This window comes from Triticum aestivum, chromosome 5A, assembly GCF_018294505.1.
Source record: "Triticum aestivum cultivar Chinese Spring chromosome 5A, IWGSC CS RefSeq v2.1, whole genome shotgun sequence".
Taxonomy (NCBI): domain Eukaryota; kingdom Viridiplantae; phylum Streptophyta; class Magnoliopsida; order Poales; family Poaceae; genus Triticum; species Triticum aestivum.
In genome coordinates this window covers 420,439,552-420,461,736 of record NC_057806.1, presented here as the reverse complement: position 1 = coordinate 420,461,736, position 22,185 = coordinate 420,439,552, and positions in this window count along the sequence as shown.

Below are 22,185 nucleotides of genomic sequence, written 5' to 3'. Positions count from 1 at the left end.
CCGGACAGTGTCCTGGAGGCTGCACAAGCATCGGTTCCGACCCCTAACTCGGAGCCTATTGCGCCAATCGAGGATGAACGGTTGGACGTCACCTCAGGGGCTGCGATCCCAAAAGCTATCGAGCCGAACGCTAGCCCCGCACTCTGCATGACCCGTGACTCCGAGGATCCGGACTCCTCCCCGGACTCCGAACCCCCCGCGCCCCTGCCAATCGTATCCGATTGGGCGTCGATAATGGAGTTCACCGCCGCAGACATCTTTCAGCATTCGCCTTTTGGCGACATCCTGAATTCTCTTAAGTCTCTCTCTTTATCAGGAGAGCCCTGGCCAGACTACGGTCAGCGAGGGTGGAATATGGATGATGAGGAAATTCAAAGCCCACCCACCACCCACTTTGTAGCCACTGTCGACGATCTAACCGACATGCTTGACTTCAGCTCCGAAGACATCGACGGCATGGACGACGATGTAGGAGACGAACAGGAACCAGCACCTGTAGGGCGCTGGAAGGCCACCTCGTCATATGACATATATATGGTGGATACTCCAAAAGATGGAGATGGCGATGGAACAGTGGGGGATAACGCCCCCAACAAACAGCCAAAGCGCCGGCGTCAGCGGCGCCGCTCTAAATCCCGCCAAAGCAAAAACGGTGATTCCGGCACGGGAGATAATACTACCCCGGATAGCGCCGAAGAACACCCACCTCAGCAAGATTCGGCACAGGAAGATGGAGAAGCCAGCCCTCATGAGAGAGCGGCAGACCGAGAGGTCGAGGATGATAACTATACGCCTCCCTCCGAAGACGAGGCAAGCCTCGATGACGACGAATTCGTCATACCATCAGACCCCGCCGAACAAGAGCGTTTTAAACACAGGCTTTTAGCCACGGCAAGCAGCCTCAAGAAAAAGCAGCAACAGCTTAAAGCTGCCCAAGATTTGCTAGCTGACAGATGGACTGAAGTCCTTACGGCCGAAGAGTATGAACTCGAACGCCCCTCCAAGAGTTACCCGAAGCGCAGGCCACTACCCCGATCAGAGGAGGAAGCACCTACATCACCAGCGCATGACATGGCAGACCGGCCACCTCGCGGCCGCGACAGAGAGGCCTCTCCGGCCTCCACCCAAGCCATGCCCCGACGCCGCTCAACCAAGGCACGGGAAAATGCGCCCGACCTGCGAGACATACTGGAGGATAAGGCAAGACAAACAAGATCGATCTACGGATCGCGCAGGCGCCCTACGGCATGTGACAATGATCTTCACTCCGGATACAACAAATCCGGCCGGGCCGAACACAACAGACATAGCTCTTCCGAGCTGCGTCGTGATATAGCCCAGTACAGAGGCGCCGCACACCCGCTATGCTTCACGAATGAAGTAATGGATCATAAAATCCCAGAGGGTTTCAAACCCGTAAACATCGAATCATACGATGGCACAACAGACCCGGCGGTATGGATCGAGGATTATCTCCTTCACATCCACATGGCACGCGGCGATGATCTACACGCCATCAAATACCTCCCGCTCAAACTTAAAGGACCGGCCCGGCATTGGCTTAACAGCTTGCCAGCAGACTCAATCGGTTCTTGGGAGGACCTGGAAGCCGCATTCCTCGACAACTTCCAGGGCACTTACGTGCGACCGCCGGATGCCGACGACTTAAGCCACATAATTCAGCAGCCAGAAGAATCGGCCAGACAATTCTGGACACGGTTCCTAACAAAGAAAAACCAGATAGTCGACTGTCCGGACGCAGAGGCCCTAGCAGCCTTCAAGCATAACATCCGCGACGAGTGGCTTGCCCGGCACCTGGGACAGGAAAAGCCGAAATCCATGGCAGCCCTCACGACACTCATGACCCGCTTTTGCGCGGGAGAAGACAGCTGGCTAGCTCGCAGTAACAACTTATCAAAGAACCCTGGTAATTCGGATACCAAGGACAAAAGTGGCAGGACACGTCGGAATAAGCAAAAACGCCGCGTTAACAGCGACAGCAATGAAGACACGACAGTCAATGCCGGATTCAAAGGCTATAAATCCGGTCAGCGGAAAAAGCCATTCAAAAAGAATACTCAGGGCCCGTCCAGTTTGGACCGAATACTCGATCGCTTGTGCCAGATACATGGCACCCCCGAAAGGCCAGCCAATCACACTAACAGGGATTGTTGGGTGTTCAAGCAGGCAGGCAAGTTAAGGGCCGAAAACAGAGACAAGGGGCTGCACAGCGACGACGAGGAGCCCAAGCCGCCGAACAACAATGGACAGAAGGGCTTTCCCCCACAAGTGCGGACGGTGAACATGATATACGCAACCCACATTCCCAAGCGGGAGCGGAAGCGTGCGCTACGGGACGTATACGCGATGGAGCCAGTCGCCCCAAAGTTCAACCCATGGTCCTCCTGCCCGATCACTTTTGATCGAAGGGACCATCCCACTAGCATCCGTCATGGCGGCTTCGCCGCATTGGTTCTCGACCCAATCATCGACGGATTTCATCTCACAAGAGTCCTCATGGACGGCGGCAGTAGCCTGAACCTGCTTTATCAGGATACAGTGCGGAAAATGGGCATAGATCCCTCAAGGATTAAGCCCACAAGAACGACCTTTAAAGGCGTTATACCAGGTGTAGAAGCCAACTGTACAGGCTCAGTAACACTTGACGTGGTCTTCGGATCCCCGGACAATTTCCGAAGCGAAGAGTTAATCTTCGATATAGTCCCGTTTCGCAGTGGCTATCACGCCCTGCTCGGACGAACCGCATTCGCAAAGTTCAATGCGGTGCCGCACTACGCATATCTCAAGCTCAAGATGCCAGGCCCTCGAGGAGTAATTACGGTCAACGGAAACACCGAACGCTCCCTCCGTACGGAGGAGCATACGGCGGCTCTCGCAGCGGAGGTACAAAGTAGCCTTCTCAGGCAATTCTCCAGTCCGGCCATTAAAAAGCCAGACACTGCCAAGCGCGCCCGGAGTAACCCACAGCAGGACCGCCTGGCACACTCTGAGCAAGCGTAGCAATGCGGCCCCAACCCCAGCTTTCGCGACATAGCGAAACCAGTACCTCGCGTACATAACTACGCCCTTGAAATACCATGGGCACAGGGGAAGGGGCACAATAACGGCACGCCCAAAATACGGCTTAAAACGTACTAGGGGCTGCCGGATTCTTTTTTTAATTTTTTCTTACTTTCAGGACTCCATACTTCGGACGACCTGTTCGGCAATTCGACTGCCGCACAAACGATGCAAGATCCAGGGAGGCAGACAAGCCATGCCGCATTATGGAACTCCCAGGTGGTCTCTGTTACGAGCGGTATACCTGTTTTAAATACAATTCCGCGGCCTGCCCCTGGTCAGGACATACTGAATAGTCCAAATATCTTTTGCTTATCGCACTCCTTGTATCGTTCGGCTTTGATAAATAGCCTCTCTATAAACAATGCATAGCTTTTGTCTATTTTCTGCATTACTCTCTTTTATATATGTTCATTAATGACATGTTGCACCCGTACACTGTGGTACGGCAAGTACGCCAGGGGCTTCAGTACCCTTTAATATGGTGTGAGAAGTCCGTACACTTTCACAAGTGCGGCACCCCGAACTTATAGCACTATATGCATCGGCTCCGAATCATGATTTGGGTCAATAGTTGGGTTTGCCCGGCTCCTATGTTTTGGTGCCTTACGTTCCGCTATATCGGCTAAGGTAGCACTAGGAGAACCACTGCGATTGTGCCCCGGTTGAGCTGGGTTAAGCACCTCAGTGGAGAAAGCTAAAACTGACTGTCATGATGAGGCGAGAGACCGGTCGCTGTTCGAGAGGTTTTTCGAGTCCCTAAAGACTTATGCCGCTTCGAGCGAGGAGCCGGATTTTGTCCGGCCAAGGCGTGGATAGCGCCCCGAACTCGGTCTTCCGAACTAGGGGCTTCGCCGAAATTTAAAATTATAAAGTTCTATGGCTAAGTGAGAGTGTTCAAGCATTATAGTCCGATTGCCTGGTTCGCTGTGCTGAGTGCCTCCCTCGAAGGACCCAACTATGGGAAAAAGAGCGCTCAGGTTTATCCCGAACACCCCAGCACTAGTGGCATGGGGGCAGAAGCCGACGACTGGCCATCTCTCAATTTTTTGATAAACGGCCGCACAGAAAATAATATTTTAAATTCAACAAGCATTGCTTAAAGCGCCTATGAACAAGTTTTCAGCGCACAGGATAAAAACGAGCGAGTTTATTCAAAAATTACATCCTTGGTACATTCATCCGCCACAAGGCGGGCACCCGCAAGAACATCCTTGTAATAGTTCTCGGGCTTGCGATGCTCCTTGCCCGGAGGCGGCCCGTCCCTCACAAGCTTCTCACCGTCCAGCTTACCCCAGTGCACCTTCGCACGGGCAAGGGCCCTACGGGCACCTTCGATGCAGACGGAGCGCTTGATGACCTCGAGCCTTGGACAGGCCTCCACCAGCCGCCGCACCAGCCCGAAGTAGCTCCCAGGCAGGGCCTCTCTGGGCCACAGCCGAACTATGAAGCCCTTCATGGCCTGTTCGGCCGCCTTGTGGAGCTCGACCAGCTGTTTCAGCTGGTCGCTCAAGGGCACAGGGTGTCCGGCCTCAGCATACTGAGACCAGAACACCTTCTCCGTCGAGCTGCCCTCTTCAGCTCGGTAGAATGCGGCGGCGTCGGATACGCTGCGGGGAAGATCTGCGAATGCCCCTGGAGAACTCCGGATTCGGGTAAGTAACAAGTAGTTTACTTTTATATTTCTGCTTTGCATAAAGAATGCCTTACCCGCTGCTATCTTCTTCATCTCCTCCAACTCTTGGAGGGCCTTTTGGGCTTCGGCCTTGGCAGACTTGGCAGTCTCAAGGGCCGCCGCGAGCTCGGACGCTTGGGTCTTTGACTCAAGCTCCAAACTCTCATGTTTTTTCATGAGAGCCTGAAGCTCTTGCTGCACCTCGCCGACCTGAGCCCCAAGTTTCTCTCGCTCGGTGCGCTCCGCGGCCGTTTTCTTTTCGGCCTCGGACAGCGCCTGCTTGAGGGTCGCCACCTCAGTCGTGGCCCCTATAATAAGCAGTGCAATCCTGTTATTTTTTGCAATCACGCCTCTCTATAGGCACTTTTTCTGTAAGGTATTTCTACCTTCTTTGTCCTCGAGCTGCCGCTTGGCAAGGCCGAGCTCTTGCTCGGTCCGCTCGAGGTCCCTGTTTCAGGGACACCCACCTCCGCAGTCAGTGCGGCGGTGGCTAGCAGCGAAGCCTGTATACGCATATTGACTCTTTATTGTTAGACTCCTGCGAAATTTACTAGATCCTCTATTCGGCTTTTCTTTCCGAACGCCAAACAGAGCATCAGGGGCTACTGTCTATGCGGTACTATTTTTATATATTTTTACTTACCTCGAAGCCTGTTAGAAGGCTAGCGCAAGCTTCAGTCAGTCCGCTCTTGGTGGATTGAACCTTCTGGATCACCGTACTCATAATAGTACGGTGCTCCTCGTCGATGGAGGCGCCGTCAAGCACCTCAAGCAGATTGTCCGGCACCTCCGGTTGGACGGAGGCCGCCGGCTCAGAAGGCTTGCTCCTCTTGGAAGGAGTTCGCCTACCGCGGTCCGGAGCTGTTGAAGATTCCAGCGCGGTGTCCGACACAAAGCCAGACTTGGAGCCCTGGGGGTCTTGTCCCCTTTACTCCTGGGGTCCGGGAGGTCTCCTTGCGGCTCCTCCAGGACCACCTCCTCCTGCCTCGGAGCTCGTTGCGACGCCACTTCGGCGTCGTCCGTAGTGCGTAGGGAGACAGCGGGCGGAACTGAGTTCACGTCCGATGAATCCAGGGAGTCGCTCGACGACTCGTTGAGTTCGGCCCGGGGTAGACTGCATAATTACATTCGACATTAGGGAAAGCTATGCAACAAAGGAGCATCATGAGTTATTCTGATATCCGAACTTACGATTTCGCCGGACGCTTGGCCCTGTTTGGCCACTCCTCTTTGCCCTCTTCGGCGTTGGGCGCGTAGTCCGGCGGAGGGGTCTTCCTTTTCCTAGACCCCTCGGCCTCCCCCGTCGGGGCGGCCTTCCTCTTCTCTCCTCCCTCCGCTGGGGGAGAATTTTCTTCTTCCTCCTCCTCGTTAGCGTGGGAGGAGGGCGTCTTGGACTCGTCAGATGACGACACCACCACATTACGGGCACTCTTTCGAGTCCCCGTGGACTTTTCTTCTTGGCCTTCTTCTCTGGAACCACATACGGCGCCGAAACCAGCAGCTTCACTAGTAGAGCTGGGGCTGGGTCTTCGAGCAGCGGAGCCGGACAGTTAATCGGTCCGGATATCGCCCGCCAAGCCTGTCAAAGGTAAGGGAGTTTAGATCCCGCATAGAGTCAAACTATGAAAAAACTTAACATCCTATAAAAGGTGAAAATAGCCTACCTCGCTAGCGTGACGCTGCGAGCTGTATCTGCGGTCCTCGAAAGCGGATGTGGGAGCCTCGGCGCCTTTAGTTAGCACCCTCCAGACATCTTCATACGTCGTGTCAAAGAGCCTGTTAAGGGTTCGGTGCTGCGCCGGGTCGAACTCCCATAGATTAAAATCCCGTTGTTGGCACGGGAGGATCCGTCAGACGAGCATAACCTGGATTACATTAACAAGCCGTATTGGCTTGTTCACCAGGGACTGGATGCATGTTTGCAATCCGGTCACCTCTTTTTCGTCACCCCATGATAGGCCCATCTCTTTCCAGGACATAAGCCGCGTGGGGGGTCCGAATCGGAACTCGGGGGCTGCGATCCATTTTGGATCGCGCGGCTCGGTGATGTAAAACCACCATGATTGCCACCCCTTCAGGGTCTCCACGAAGGAGCCCTCGAGCCATAGGACGTTGGCCATCTTGCCCGCCATGGCGCCTCCGCACTCCGCCTGGCTGCCGCGCACCACCTTGGGCTTGACATTGAAGGTCTTGAGCCAGAGGCCAAAATGAGGGCAGACGCGGAGGAAAGCCTCGCACACGATGATAAACGCCGATATGTTGAGGATGAAGTTCGGGGCCAGATCGTGGAAATCCAGGCCGTAGTAGAACATGAGCCCCCGGACAAATGGGTGGAGTGGAAAACCCAGTCCGCGGAGGAAGTGGGGAAGGAATACTACCCTCTCATGGGGCCTTGGGGTGGGGAGAAGCTGCCCCTCCTCGGGAAGCCGGTGCGCGATGTCTTTGGACAAGTATCAGGCCTTCCTTAGCTTTTTGACATGGCCTCCGTGACGGAGGAGACCATTCACTTGCCTCCCGCTCCGGACATTGCTGGAGAAGGTTGAGGTGGGAAGTGCGGGCTTGGGCGCTAGAGCTCGAGTGCGCAGGAGATGGACAAGCAAAGGAGGAAGAAGGCGTAGTTAAAAAGGTGGATCCTTATCCCCTTATATGGGCGGATGCGGTTGTGCGTCCCCACTAGCCTAGTAAAACTCGCTTGCCTCCCAAGCACCGTGATAAATGGCGCGGTTAGGGTTACCCACATCCGTATTGATGAGAATCCTGTAAAGGGGGTACACGATCTCTGCTTTGACAAGACGTGCCAAGGAAACCGCCTCGCAAAACATGCTGAGGTGGAAAAGTAGAAACGATTCGAGTAAAGGACTTGGCTGTAGTGTGATGACACACTGCGGAATACGTTAGCAAATTTGATTTGTGTTAATATTATTCTCTCTATGGCAATATGTGGAAGCTTATTTTGCAGAGCCGGACACTACTCTTGGTGTTTACAATCTTCTATAAAGGACTTGGAGGAGGAACCCGCCTTGCAATGCCGAAGACAATTTGCACGCCGGACTCGTCGTCATTGAAGCCTGGTTCAGGGGCTACTGAGGGAGTCCTGGATTAGGGGGTGTTCGGGTAGCCGGACTATACCTTCAGCCGGACTCCTGGACTATGAAGATACAAGATTGAAGACTTCGTCCCGTATCCGGATGGGACTTTCCTTGGCGTGGAAGGCAAGCTTGGCGATGCGGATATTCAAGATCCCCTACCATTGTAACCGACTTTATGTAACCCTAACCCTATCCGGTGTCTATATAAACCGGAGGGTTGTAGTCCATAGGCAATCAACTCCATACACAACAATCATACCATAGGCTAGCTTCTAGGGTTTAGCCTCCTTGATCTTGTGGTAGATCTACTCTTGTACTACCCATATCATCAATATTAATCAAGCAGGAGTAGGGTATTACCTCCATCAAGAGGGCCCGAACCTGGGTAAAACAAAGTGTTCCCTGCCTCCTGTTACCATCCGGCCTAGACGCACATTTCGGGACCCCCTACCCGAGATCCGCCGGTTTTGACACCGACAAGCACCTTCAAGCATCTTGCAACATATAGAAGAGTACAGATCAACATAATGTAAAGTAGCAGTGTTATCAACCTCGGCCAGAGATCCTTTCTCGACTCCCTGCGAGAAAGCAATCCCTGAGCCATACTATCCAGTTATCATCACAAGTATCCAGTTCTAGTTGTATCGCTCGGGATACAACTCCAAGTGTCCGTTACCATAGGACAGGCTATCGATAGATGTTTTCTTCCCTGCAGGGGTGCACCAACTTACCCACCACGCTCGATTAACTCCGGCAGGACACACTTTCCTGGGTCATGCCTGGCCTCGGCCAAACAATACGCCGCAACCCGACCTAGGCTTAATAGAGTGGCCAGCACGCCGGACTAAACCTATGCCCCCAAGGGTCATGGGCCATCTCCCCGAGAACTACTGCATGTTGCGTGGGTGGCCGGTGAGCAGACCTAGCTACCTCCTTCAAAAAGGCAGGTGCTTATGCAGTCCAACCCGGCGCGCGCCGCTCAGTCGCTGACGTCTATTAAGCTTCAGCTGATGTATACGATGCAGAACGCCCATACTATGCCCACGTGATGGTTAGTGCTATCAGGCCAGAGGCCCCTCGGATCAAATATCTAAACCGTAGTGGATTAGGAGCACGTGGTAACGAGCAGAGACTCGCGATCGATGTGACCCCGTCGCCCCGTCTCGAGTACTTGCGGCAAGGGATAAGAATGCCCGGCCACGCCTCGTAAGTATCTCGCGGGCACCTTCCAAGTCAACCCGACTCCACATCACTCGCTATTAAGCTCGCGCAGGTACCCCTCAGGGCCGACCCGTCTTTAGTAACATGGTTCAGTGTAAAGACATAGTAACCATAGTAACTGTGTGACTAACACCAAGGGGGAAACCCGAGGAATCACCCCCGGTGAATTCCACTCGATGTAATCATCAAGGTGAACGTAAGAGGATCCACTCTCGAGGTTCACACTTGAGGGGTTGCACGACAGAGCCATATCGGAAGTGGTTAAGGAGGAAATTACCCTCAATGGCCACGACCGAATAGCTACACTACAGAGGTCTCATCGGGAGTTATGTAAGAGGTTCCACCCTCGGCACTCGATGGTAACTCTGCAGAGTCGTACAACTAGGGGGTGTGATGTGCGGTGTCGGGGCCTGGACATCGATCTCGTTGATCAAGTCATCAAATATAAAGCGGGGCAACTGGGACAAGGTGGGGGTCACTGATGGATCACTAACCAACCTATACTAAGCAGTTTAGGATAAGCAAGTGAGGTAACAATAAGCAGGTAACAAAACCAGGCTATGCATCAGAGTAGGATCATATAGAAAGCAGTAGCAGTTCTAATGCAAGCATGAGAGGGAAAGAAATGGGCGATATCAGAATGCTCAAGGAGGGTTTGCTTGCCTGGTTGCTCTGGCAAGGAGGGGTCGTCGTCGACGTAGTCGATCATAGGGGCAACATCAGTCTCGGAGTCTACCGAAGAGAAGTGGGGGAAGAAACAGTAAATATAAAGCAACAAAGCACCACAAAGCATAACAAGACGATAGGCAGAGCTAGGGTTGTCCTAACGTAGTACTACACGTTGCAGACGGAGGGGATAAACATCCAAGGATGAATCCCCGGTGTTAGACGAATTCCGGCAGATGGAAGAGAGGGGACGGTTCCATGTTCAGCATGCTAGGGGCATATGACAGGTGAAAGGGCCGCGTATTCGGATTCGTTGGATTTTTCTGAGCAACTTTCATATATAAAGTTTTTCCATCCGAGTTACGGATTATTTTCTATGATTTTTCAAAGATTTAAACAATTTGGGCATTTATTATTAAATCTAAAACAGAGTTACTGCACCAGCATGATGTCATCATGACGTCAGCGGTCAACACAGACCGTTGACTGGACAACAGGGCAGTGGGGCCCGTCTGTCATTGACCTAACTAATTAACAGATTTAATTTAACTAATCTAGTTCATTAGGCTAATTAAACAAGGTTAATTAAGATAATTAATTACCCAATTAATTAATTAATTAATTAATTAAATGTTTTTATATTTAATTATTTTTTAAAACTACTTTTTTTTACTAGGGTCGGGCCCAGCTGTCAATGGCCCATAGGCCTTTAGTAGGTGCGGGCGTTATCGGGTGCGGGCGCCCACGCACCCGCACGGAGACGACGGAGGGCGGAGGCAGGGCCGTGACCACGGCACGACCAGGGCAGGGCGCCGGCCGCGGCGAGGAGGCCGGCCAGCGAGCGAAGGGGGGAGAGTGTGTCGCGGCTGGAGCACAGCGGCGAGCAAGCGCGGCAGGGCGGCGACCGCGCCAGTGAATGGAGGCGGGTGTGCGGCCGGCGGTGGTCGAGGTTGCAGCGGCAGCGCGCAGCAGCGGCGTGGGAGGAGCTTGGCGGCAGCGCGGAGCGGGTGCGCCAGGCGACGAGCAGCAGTTCGCAAGCGGGAGGGGCGCAGGGCAAGGCGTGGCCATGGCGCGGTGGGACGCGGGCTGCGGCTATAGGGAGGCTTGAGCGCGGGAGGGCACGGCCAAGCCGCGGTGGGGCACGCGCGGGGCGAGGCAGCGACGGGTCACGGTGGCTGCGGTGTGTAGGGGTGGGGTGCGACAGTGGCGACGCGGGCGTGTGCATGCGGGAGGCGAGGCCAAGGCAGGCGTGCGCGTGCGGAGCGGCAGCAGCAGGTGGCGATAGTGGGGCCACGTACGGGCGCGCAGGCAGGGGTGCACCGGCGCAGGCGGTCGTTGCCAGAGGCCGGTGAGCATGTGCGGAGCCGTGGCGACTGCGAGCTTGCCGTCGGCTCGGGCGCGACGGGAGAAGTAACTACGGGCAGGGGAAGACGCACGGAGGAGAGGGGAAGGAAGCGGGGCTCACAGCGGCCTTGTAGAGGTGCATAAGTGGGCTCGGGGATGGCTCAATGGCGTCGGAATCGAATACGAACGCCGGCGGTGGTTCGAGGTTGAAGACGACCTCCAACGGGGCGTTGTGATGGTGCTGAGCTCAAACCGATGGTCGAGGTCGACAAAGCGAACGGCGGAGTGGCTCGTGGACTCGACAGGAGGCCGCGGTGGCGCATGCCGGCGACCACATGAGTGGTTGGGTGAAAGGGGATCTGAGGAGGGGCTTGCGGGCGAGAGAGAGCGAGGTGGAGATATTTCGGGCGAGAGGGGGAAGGGCTCGGGGATGCTCTTATCCTCCTACGGCTCCCTGTAGCGACGCAGGTGGCGAGGTGGTTCGACGGCAACGGCGAGGACGCGCGCCCTCGGTCATCCTCCTGTAGCGGAGCGGGAGGTCGAGGGTGACCAAGGGGGCTATGGGAGCTGGATTGGCACCGGGTGGGCCGAGGCCCAGGGGAGAAACAGGAGGGGGCTTCTCTTTTCTCTCTCTTCTACTTTTCCTTTTCTTTTTCTTTAATTACCAGAGAAGGAAAATGATTTATCTGGGGACCCTAATGATTTAGGAACAATGTGGAACTGGATCATAAAAGTCCAGTGCATTTTTAGGCGCTGCCACAATTATTTTTGGGAGGGGGTTTAGATTCATTTGGAATTTTCATAAATGAATTTGCATTTTAAATTGCTGGAATGGCACTGTTATAAATGTTAGTGCCATTTTAGCATAGGAGTGATGTTGTTTTTCTTAACAACCATTTGTTATAGATTTTTTTACTAAATGATGGACTATTTTGCAGCAAATTTTGTGCAACTTCAAAATTCACTTGCTAAAATGAATTTGATTCCAAAGTGGAAATTCAAATGAGATTTGAATCAAGGGTGATCAAGCAATGCTTAGCAAATGATTAGCTTAATCGCAGAGGTTTACTGTAGAATGACACCAGGGATGTTACACTATCAAGGGCACACCTTTGACTTACGCATGATCCACTTGAGCTAGATGATGACAATCTTGCCCTCCTCAAGATGGACCACCTTTCTTGATTGTGTTGGGTCGGTGAAGACTAGATGATTTCTCCCTCATACTCCACAATGGGTGAGCCACTTTTGGCACATCTTCACAAGTCCATTGACACCACAATGGACGACAAGCTTCAAGCACTTGATCTCTTCATGATGCTCCACTTGAACTTGCACACGGCAATCTTGATGACGATCACCACTTGATGGCATCCTCTCCATGGGGTGAGTGATATCTTCCTCTTGACGCAAGCCCATGGACACGTACCTAACCCCACATAGAACTCTCACATAGACCATGAGTTAGTCCACAAAGTGCAATGGACAATGCTTACTATACCATGGGATCACTTGATCCCTCTCGGTACTTCTTCTACGCTTTGTGTTGATCAACTTGATTCACTCTTGACTTAGTCTTGATCAACCTTGAATCTTTCCAACTCTCTTCATTTGGATGATGTCTTGAAGGTAAACATGAATGATCACACAATCTTCTTCTTCAAGACATGCTTGCAATAAGCTCAACACTCGCATGACCAATTTTTGGATAATTCCTTAATAGCACCTTGGTCAACTCATAAACTCCTTGAAACCAATACATGGACTTCAAGAAATGCCTATGGACAAATCCTTCCAATATAACTCAATGCAACCATTAGTCCATAGAGAATGACATCTATTACCAAAACCACACATGGGGGCACCGCATGTCCTTTCAACGGTTTTGCTTCTGTGAGAGGCACGGTTGTGCTTTAGCGAGAGTCACGTCCGTGCCTCTAGGAAACGAAAAAAATGCATTTTCTGTTTTTTTCCTTGCGCGAGAGTCACGGTTTTGCTTTCGCGAGAGGCACAGTTGTGCTTTTCCGAGAGTCATGGCCGTGCCTCTCGGAAACGAAAATAACATGTTTTATGTTTTATTTCCTTTAGCGAGAGCCACGGTTTTGCTTCCGCAAGGGGCATGGTTGTGCGTTCGCGAGAGTCGCGGTTTTTGCTTCCGCGAGGGGCACGGTTGTGCTTTCGCGAGTCACGACCGTGCCTCCTCGGAAAAGGAAAAAATGCATTTTTTTTCCTTCCGCGAGAGTCACGGTTTTGCTTTCGCGAGAGGCACGGTTGTGATTTCGTGAGAGTCACGGGCATGCCTCTTTCGAAAAGAGAAAAAACTCGTGCTCCCGGTTCGGTTGTTTTCGTGAAAAAAAGTTCGTCAAAACCTATCAACATGGGATCTATTTTTGAAGATCTCGGCGCAAGAAATTCAACGATGAAAGCGGTTCAAGATTTGGACGTGTGATTTAAGAGATCAAACATTTTGAATAAATGGATCTAGAAAAAAAAGGAAAACTCCCAGGTTGCGACAATGTGCGCCACTTCTCGCAACCTGGGGAGGTTGGAATGATCTTGCAACGAGTACTCCTCAACTAGTGATTCACTTTTATTTTCTGCGATGGCTTTTTTTACGGGTGATGCTTTTTTTAGTGGCCAGCCCATCAGGTGTAGCGTTTTTTCAGAAGCCCCAGCCCGAAAGCGTCTAGAAGCTTTCTTCCGATTTCATGAGGCTTTTAGAAGCAACCGACCGCTTTTTTTCTCTTATCTTCTTCTGCTGTTTTTTGTAAGGTTTTTATTTGTCTTTTATGTTTTTTAAATTTTTATTATAAATAACATATTTTTAGAGAATTCTTGATCACTTTTGAGCATCTTGAAATTTTCATGTACATTTTTCAAATTCACGAATCTCTTTTAAAATATATGAACAGTTTCAAATCCTTGAATCTATTTTCAAATACATGAAATTTTCAAATCAATATTTTTTTCAAATATGTGAACATTTTTCTTCAAAGGCTTGAGCTTTTTTTAAATTGCAAACATTTTTTCAAGTGAACTTTCTTTAGTTTCACACTTTTTTTTTTGAAATCACGAAGATCTTTCAACTTCATGAACACTTTTTAAAATTTGTGAACTTATTTCAATTCATGATCATTTTTTTTCAAATTTCTGGATTTATGAAATGAATTATTTTTTAAAAACTAAAGTTTTATAATAAACTATTCACCAAAAAAACATAAAACCAGCTAAAAGACCTACCCTTGTACAACGGAAACGTTAATGGCTTGCACATCACAACAACCATCGCACATGCGCTGGTTCGCTATTGAAACATTAAGCTCTGAGGCGGAGGTCTCTAGTTGATTATAAGGATATGGTCGAAGCAGAGCGTAATTCACCAGGCCTAGATATTTAGTTATTTTCTCAATAACATGTATACACTAACATATATTCTCAAAATACTAGTAAATACCACCAATAATATGGATACATTTCGAAGATTACCTTTTTCAAAAAATTAAAATACTTTTAAAAAATTCTGAAAATCATAATGCCAATTGTACATTTTAAAGTAATTTATTGATACTTGTAAAAAATGCTTATGATATTCACTAAAATATGAGTGACATGTTAGACATTTTTCTGTAAAATGCAGGTGGAATGTTCCTGAAAAAATTGATTGCAATAAGAATAAAATAGTTTAATTTTGTCTCAACATGCGTGACTTATATTTGAAAACTTTTTAGAAAAATGAAATGTCACTAAAATAATTGGAAAATATGAATAAACAATAGAATTTTGAATAAAATAAAAATAAATTTATTTCAAATGTATTCATGGCACTTCGAACAAGTACATTTTGATTCAAAATTTCGGAATTATTTCAATTAGATTTTTTATGAATAACCTGCAAATTTTAGTTATGTCAATCGATGTCAAAAATTTCACACAAATTCCAGATATTTTAGTCAAATTGCAATAGATTTCAGTTATTTTGGTGCATTTAAACATGTTTTTATTTTGACATATTTTATTATTTATTTTTTCTTTTTGTCAAGATTGGGGTTTGGAACTTTTGTAAAACGCGAAAAATATTACTGAATGAAGAATGAAAGTCTATGACAAAAGTTACGATATATACACAACTGTTACTATAATTAAGTGAGATGCATTTCAAATTTTATTACAAATGTACGTCATGAAATTTTGAAATTATCTTTTTTTATAAAAATGTTCTTTATCATTTTTTTGAAACCAATAGTTTTTTAATGAAACTTTTGTTATTTTAACTTTTTTTGGATCTCACCTTAATTTAATTACAAAGTGTGGGGGGGATTCAGATACATAGTGATACAGAAAAATAACTCTTAAGTTGTACACAGGGAGTGTGAATCTCAAAGCACCATGGACGGCTCTAACACGTGAGAATATAGTTTTTTGATACAACATGATCCTTTTTCAGTTGCTCCGCTTTGTTGTTCCTCGAAATAAGCTCTGTAGTAGAGGAACTGCTACGAGGGACAAATAGAGGCAGGATATAAAAATTGGAGGTGAAAGAAACAATTGATCATTGTTTGAAGTAATTAAGTTATAATTTTATTACTTTTTGTGGCGAAGACTTGACGTGGGGGCAATCAATGCAATAGAAGTCTAGTAATTGTTATATCTTTGTCTGGGCGTGGCTATTGTGGCTGACATGACCAACACCGAGGGGCATACGATCTTTTGCTATTATTGATTGACGACCCTGATCCGATGAATTGTCGTCCGGACTTTATCCTAACTTGGCGGCAGTGGTAGAGATGGTAGTATCAAGTTTATTTCACTCGGTGTTTCTCGTTTCAGTCTACTTGCGGTGATAAAGCAATGGTTTGATAGCTGCCTTGCAAGTTATCTCCTTTCTTTTGTAATTTCTTCATCAAGGGTGTGGGGAAACAATGAGATGCAAAAGGTGAAGTTAGACATAACAATTTTAAAGTTTCTTGATGTAGCTTTGAGCTTTACTTATGATTTTTATGTGTCTTGTTTCGGTCAGCGTGATTTGATTTGTTTCATTTATCAAGGTCAGATTGTTCTATTAAAAATGAAAAAGGCCTTCATATTATTATTTTTCCCAAGTTAAAAGAGACGAGCTTTGCACAAAATAGAAGAAATACGAACATGATCGGTGGACGAGTGGATTATTTTACATCTCGGTGAATGTTGCAAGGATCTTTGGAGCGTAGTGAGCTCTGCCCCTGTGAATAATTGACACCTTTGAACAGATAGGCAGCTAATCATCGATCAGTGTATTATGACTAAATTGACCCAGGTAACCGGGATAATCCCATGGATTAGGTCTTGACCAAACGTGTGGTGAAAGAGGTGACACGAAGGGAAGCAAATGATGGCAAAATGGGAAATAGCACATCGATAAACATGAATTAACAGGTACTCGTGCGAAAGGTAAACATGGTCATCAGAGCATTTCATGGAGAACACCCCAATATTGCCCTTTCCCGAGAGGCTGAAGCAACCTGTATTATCGATAACTTGGCTTTTTTTACGCGGCGGCCACCGCACACGCTACTGCCCGCCTGGACAGTAGCGCCCCTCGCTCGCCTTTATGGCTCCCCCACCAGGCCCTGGCTCCCCGGTGCCGACCGAGCTCCTCGATTGGGACGCCTCCTCCTCGGAGGGCGACGGGGACGGATCTGGATCTGGCTCCGGAAGCTCGTCGGCTTCCCCGGCGCGTCTTCAAGGTGAGGCCAGCCACCCCGTTGCCCCTCCCATCTCTGCGCCCACCGGTCCATCCGCTGCGCCCCCAGCGCCACGCCTCAAGTCCATCGTGGTTGCGGCATCCTCCTCCCCCAGGGATGTCATTGATGGCGGTCTGCCTTGCAAATCCCCCCTCCCCCGCCGGTCCCTGGGTTGCGCTCCATCGTCGTCGCCCCGTCTGCAGCCCAACCGGAAATCCCGCCCATTGATGAGGGATGGACGGAGGCAAGAACTCAAAAGCAAAAGCAACGGCTGCGGGCAGCCGCCCTGGATCCGGTGGGCAATAGTGCTGCATGCCACCGCTCCATTGCTCAAGCTGCCGCCCAGAAAACCTTTTTAAGGCGTTTCAAGGGCATGTGTCTTCATTGTCTCAGTCCCCTGCACCACCCCAAAGATTGCCATGGGAAAACCCACTGCCTCTGCTGTAGACTCCCCGGCCATCAATCCCGCCGATGTCCTCAAAGCAAGCTGAAGCAGACGACACAGGGTGCTGCTGCTCGCTCAGCCCTGGCCCCGCCGCCGGGCGGGGTGCCCGTCCGTGATCGCCTCGTCTTCCCCCCGTCGACCGTCGCCCCAGCACCGCCTCCTCTGCCTCCCCCACCACCGCTGTCTCTGCCCTAGCAGCTCATGGCGGCCTCCTTCGTCCCTGCTTCCCCGCCGTGCCGTCAGCGCCACAGCCACGGCGTGGTCGTCCACACGCAAGAAATGGAGCACCAACGCTTCATCCTCAAGAACCACGTCGTGCTGCTCACGGCCACGGACAACTTCCACGCCATCAACCCGATGATGGTGGGACGCGCTCTCGAGGCGCAGCTGCGCATCGGGCCGCATCTGCTGCGGGTCACGCGTCACCACCCTGAATATTTACTCATCCACTTCGAGGACCCAATCCACCGCAACGCCGCCCTGCGCTACAACAGCATCAACGTTGAGGGCGTCTCCTTCCTCACCAAGCCTTGCCGCCCCGATGAGCACGCGGTCCGGCAAACCTGAATGATGCACGCCCGTGTGATCATCGAGCGCCTACCCCTCGACATGTGGTCCCTAGAGGGGGCAAAGGAGGTCTTGGGCAAGTTTTGCATCATTGACTGGCTCAACAGCCACACCTTCGAGCGCCGGGACACGCGCATGTTCTCCTGCTGGGTGTGGGTGTGGAGCCTCATGGACATCCCCACCCGCCACTGCATCTCCAGCTTCGAGGAGGGTGCCGGCCGGATTGTGGAGATGTTGGGCTACTCGCCGCCGCTCAGAGCCAACCGTGTTGTCCCGCCGCCCCCTGAGGGGGAGCGCGGCTCTCTGCTCTTCCACATCGACCGCGTTGAGCACTGGACCCCTCGCGAGCCGGGGTCTCTTGCGTCCTATCAGAGCGGTCTGCCCTCCTCGGGTTCCGACGACGACGACCGCCGCCCCATGCCGGAGATTGCCACGCTCGACTGGAGGTTCAACTTCGAGGACAATCGAGAGCACCACCCCCACCGGCTCCAGTCCCTGCATGACATCTTTTGTCCTACCCTCCCGTGGCAGCGGGGTCCTAACAGAAACTAAGGGATATTAAGGCCTCCTTTTAATAGAGTACCGGACCAAAGCATTAACACATAGTGAATACATGAACTCCTCAAACTACGATCATCACCGGTAAGTATCCCGATTATTGTCACTTCGGGGTTAACGGATCATAACACATAATAGGTGACTATAGACTTGCAAGATAGGATCAAGAACTCTCATATATTGATGAAAACATAATAGGTTCAGATCTAAAATCATGGCACTCGGGCCCTAGTGACAAGCATTAAGCATAGCAAAGTCATAGAAACATCAATCTCAGAACATAGTGGATGCTAGGGATCAAACCCTAACAAAACTAACTCGATTACATGATAGATCTCATCCAACCCATCACCGTCCAGCAAGCCTATGATGGAATTACTCAAGCACGGCGGTGAGCATCATGAAATTGGTGATGGAGGATGGTTGATGATGACGATGGCGACGGATTCCCCTCTCCGGAGCCCCGAACGGACTCCAGATCAGCCCTCCCGAGAGGTTTTAGGGCTTGGCAGCGGCTCCGTATCGTAAAATGCGATGAATTCTTCTCTCTGATTTTTTCTCCCCGAAACCAAATATATAGAGTTGGAGTTGAGGTCGGAGGAGCTCCAGGGGGGCCACGAGGTAGGGGGCGCGCCCTAAGGGGGCAGGCGCGTCCCCCACCCTTGTGGACAGGTGGTGGGCCCCCTGGTCTTCATCTTTTGCAAGGATTTTTTTATTATTTCAGAAAAGTTGTTCCGTGAAGTTTCAGGTCATTTCGAGAACTTTTGTTTCTCTACATAAATAACACCATGGCAATTCTGCTGAAAACAGCGTCAGTCCAGGTTAGTTCCATTCAAATCATGCAAGTTAGAGTCAAAAACAAGGGCAAAAGTGTTTGGAAAAGTAGATACGATGGAGATGTATCAACTCCCCCAAGCTTAAACCCTTGCTTGTCCTCAAGCAATTCAGTTGATAAACTGAAAGTGAAAAAGAAAAACTTTTACAAACTCTGTTTGCTCTTATTGTTGTAAATATGTAAAGCCAGCATTCAAGTTTTCAGCAAATATTATGACTAACCACATTCACAATAACACTTAGGTCTCAAGTTTACTCATATCAATGGCATAATCAACTAGCGAGCAATAATAATAAATCTCGGATGACAACACTTTCTCAAAACAATCATAATATGATATAACAAGATGGTATCTCGCTAGCCCTTTCTGAGACCGCAAAACATAGATGCAGAGAACCTTTAAAGATCAAGGACTGACTAGACATTGTAATTCATGGTAAAAGAGATACAGTCAAGTCATACTCAATGTAAACTAACCGTAATGAATGCAAATGACAGTGGTGCTCTCCAACTGGTGCTTTTTAATAAGAAGATGATGACTTGGCATGAAAGTAAATAGACAGGCCCTTCGCAGAGGGAAGCAGGGATTTGTAGAGGTGCCATAGCTCGGTTTTGAAATAGAGGTGAATAATATTTTGAGCGGTATACTTTCATTGTCAACATAACAAACAAGATATGGCGATATCTTCCATGCTACACACATTATAGGCGGTTCCCAAACAGAATGGTAAAGTTTATACCCCCCCCTTCCACCAACAAGCATCAATCTATGGCTTGCTCGAAACAACGAGTGCCTCCAACTAACAAGAGTCCCAGGGGGTTTTGTTAGCAATTATTTTATTTAGTTTGCCTAAAGCATGGGACTGGGCATCCCGGTGACCAGCCATTTTTCTCGTGAGTGAGGAGCGGAGTCCACTCCTCTTGAGAATAACCCGCCTAACATGGAAGATACGGACAACCCTAGTTGATACATGAACTATTCGAGCATACAAAACATGATATTTATTTGAAGGTTTAGAGTTTGGCACATACAAATTTACTTGGAACGGCAGGTAGATACCGTATATAGGTAGGTATGGTGGACTCATATGGAATAACTTTGGGGTTTATGGAGTTGGATGCACAAGCAGTATTCCTGCTTAGTACAGGTGAAGGCTAGCAAAAGACTAGGAAGCGACCAGCTAGAGAGCGACAACAGTCATGAACATGCATTAAAATTAATCAACACCGAATGCAAGCATGAGTAGGATATAATCCACCATGAACATAAATATCGTGAAAGCTATGTTGATTTTGTTTCAACTACATGCGTGAACATGTGCCAAGTCCAGTCACTTAAATCATTCAGAGGAGGATACCACCCTATCATACCACATCACAACCATTTTAATAGCATGTTGGCATGCAAGGTAAACCATTATAAGCTCCTAACTAATCAAGCATGGCATAAGAACTATGATCTCCAGTTGTCATTGCAAACATGTTTATTCATAATAGGCTGAATCAGGAACGATGAACTAATCATATTTACAAAAACAAGAGAGGTCGAGTTCATACCAGCTTTTCTCATCTCAATAAGTTCATCATATAATCATCACTATTGCATTTCACATGCACGACCGAACGATGTGAATAATAATAATAGTACACGTGCATTGGACTAAGCTGGAATCTGCAAGCATTCAATAAACAGGAGAAGACAAGGCAATATGGGCTCTTTTGTCAAATCAACAATAATGCATATAAGAGCCACTTCAACAATTTAATTATGGCCTTCTCCTATCGACCCCCAAAGAAAAGAAAAGAAATAAAACTATTTACACGGGAGAGCTCCCAACAAGTAAAAGAAGAACAGGAAATCTTTTTGGGTTTTCTTTTTAATTACTACTACAAGCATAGAAAGTAAACTAATTACAAGCTACAACTAATTTTTTTGGTTTTTCTTAAGGTTTATCAAACACACAAGAAGAAAGCATAAAAGGGAAATAAACTAGCATGGATGATACAATGAAAAAGTATAAGCACCGACATCTGGCAATGAGTGTGTGAACATAAATGTAATGTCGGTGAGAAATACGTACTCCCCCAAGCTTAGGCTTTTGGCCTAAGTTGGTCTATGGCCATGGCTGGCCTGGCGGATATCCATAGTAAAAGTTGGGGTCGTACTGAGATGAAGAAGACTCTGACTGCCATTGGTTGGCAATCATTTCTGGATCCCAATGGTAATTAGACTGTCGTGGAGGATCAACATGTGGTTCCGGCTCTGGCTCTGTGGCTGATGTAGGGTTCTGATAGGCGTGAATAGCCTCTAACGGAACAAGGTACTGGCCTGCAGATAAATCAAACAAGGAAGGAGCAGGCAGGGTAATAGTCTCAGGATGATGTTTATCAAAGAACAATTTGTATTTAAGCTCCCCTTCCCTATTCTTAACAATAAAATCATGCGCTACCATACTCTTATAATCTAAGCAAACATGAGGCAGCAATTTTTCTTCCGTCTCAAAATGCCTAATAGGTATAAGTAAACATGAAGCATAGATGCCTCCAAAGATGGGGCCCTTTGTACGGTTCAGACTTAACCATTTAGCAATAATGCCGCCCATACTAACAGAGTTATCACTGAATAAATCGTGGAGCAAAATAATAATATCAGGAACACTAAGGTTTCCATAGTTTCCGCGACCAATTAAGCAACGACTAGCAAATATTGCAAAATAGCGTAAAACAGGAAAATGTATGCTAATGATTCGTGCATCGGAAACCTTCCTCGTTTCCCCTACATTGATGATATCAATAAACCCATCCACATCACTGCAATGTGGTTCCTCTGTCGTGCCCTCGAAAGGGACCAAACAAACCCGACAAAAATCATAAAGTGACATCTCCTTATGCTCATCATATAAATAAAATTCCACCGTAGGTGGTCAGCTCCTAGAATGGAAATGAAAGTTTTGCACAAAGATATTTGTGCGTAAGAGATACTG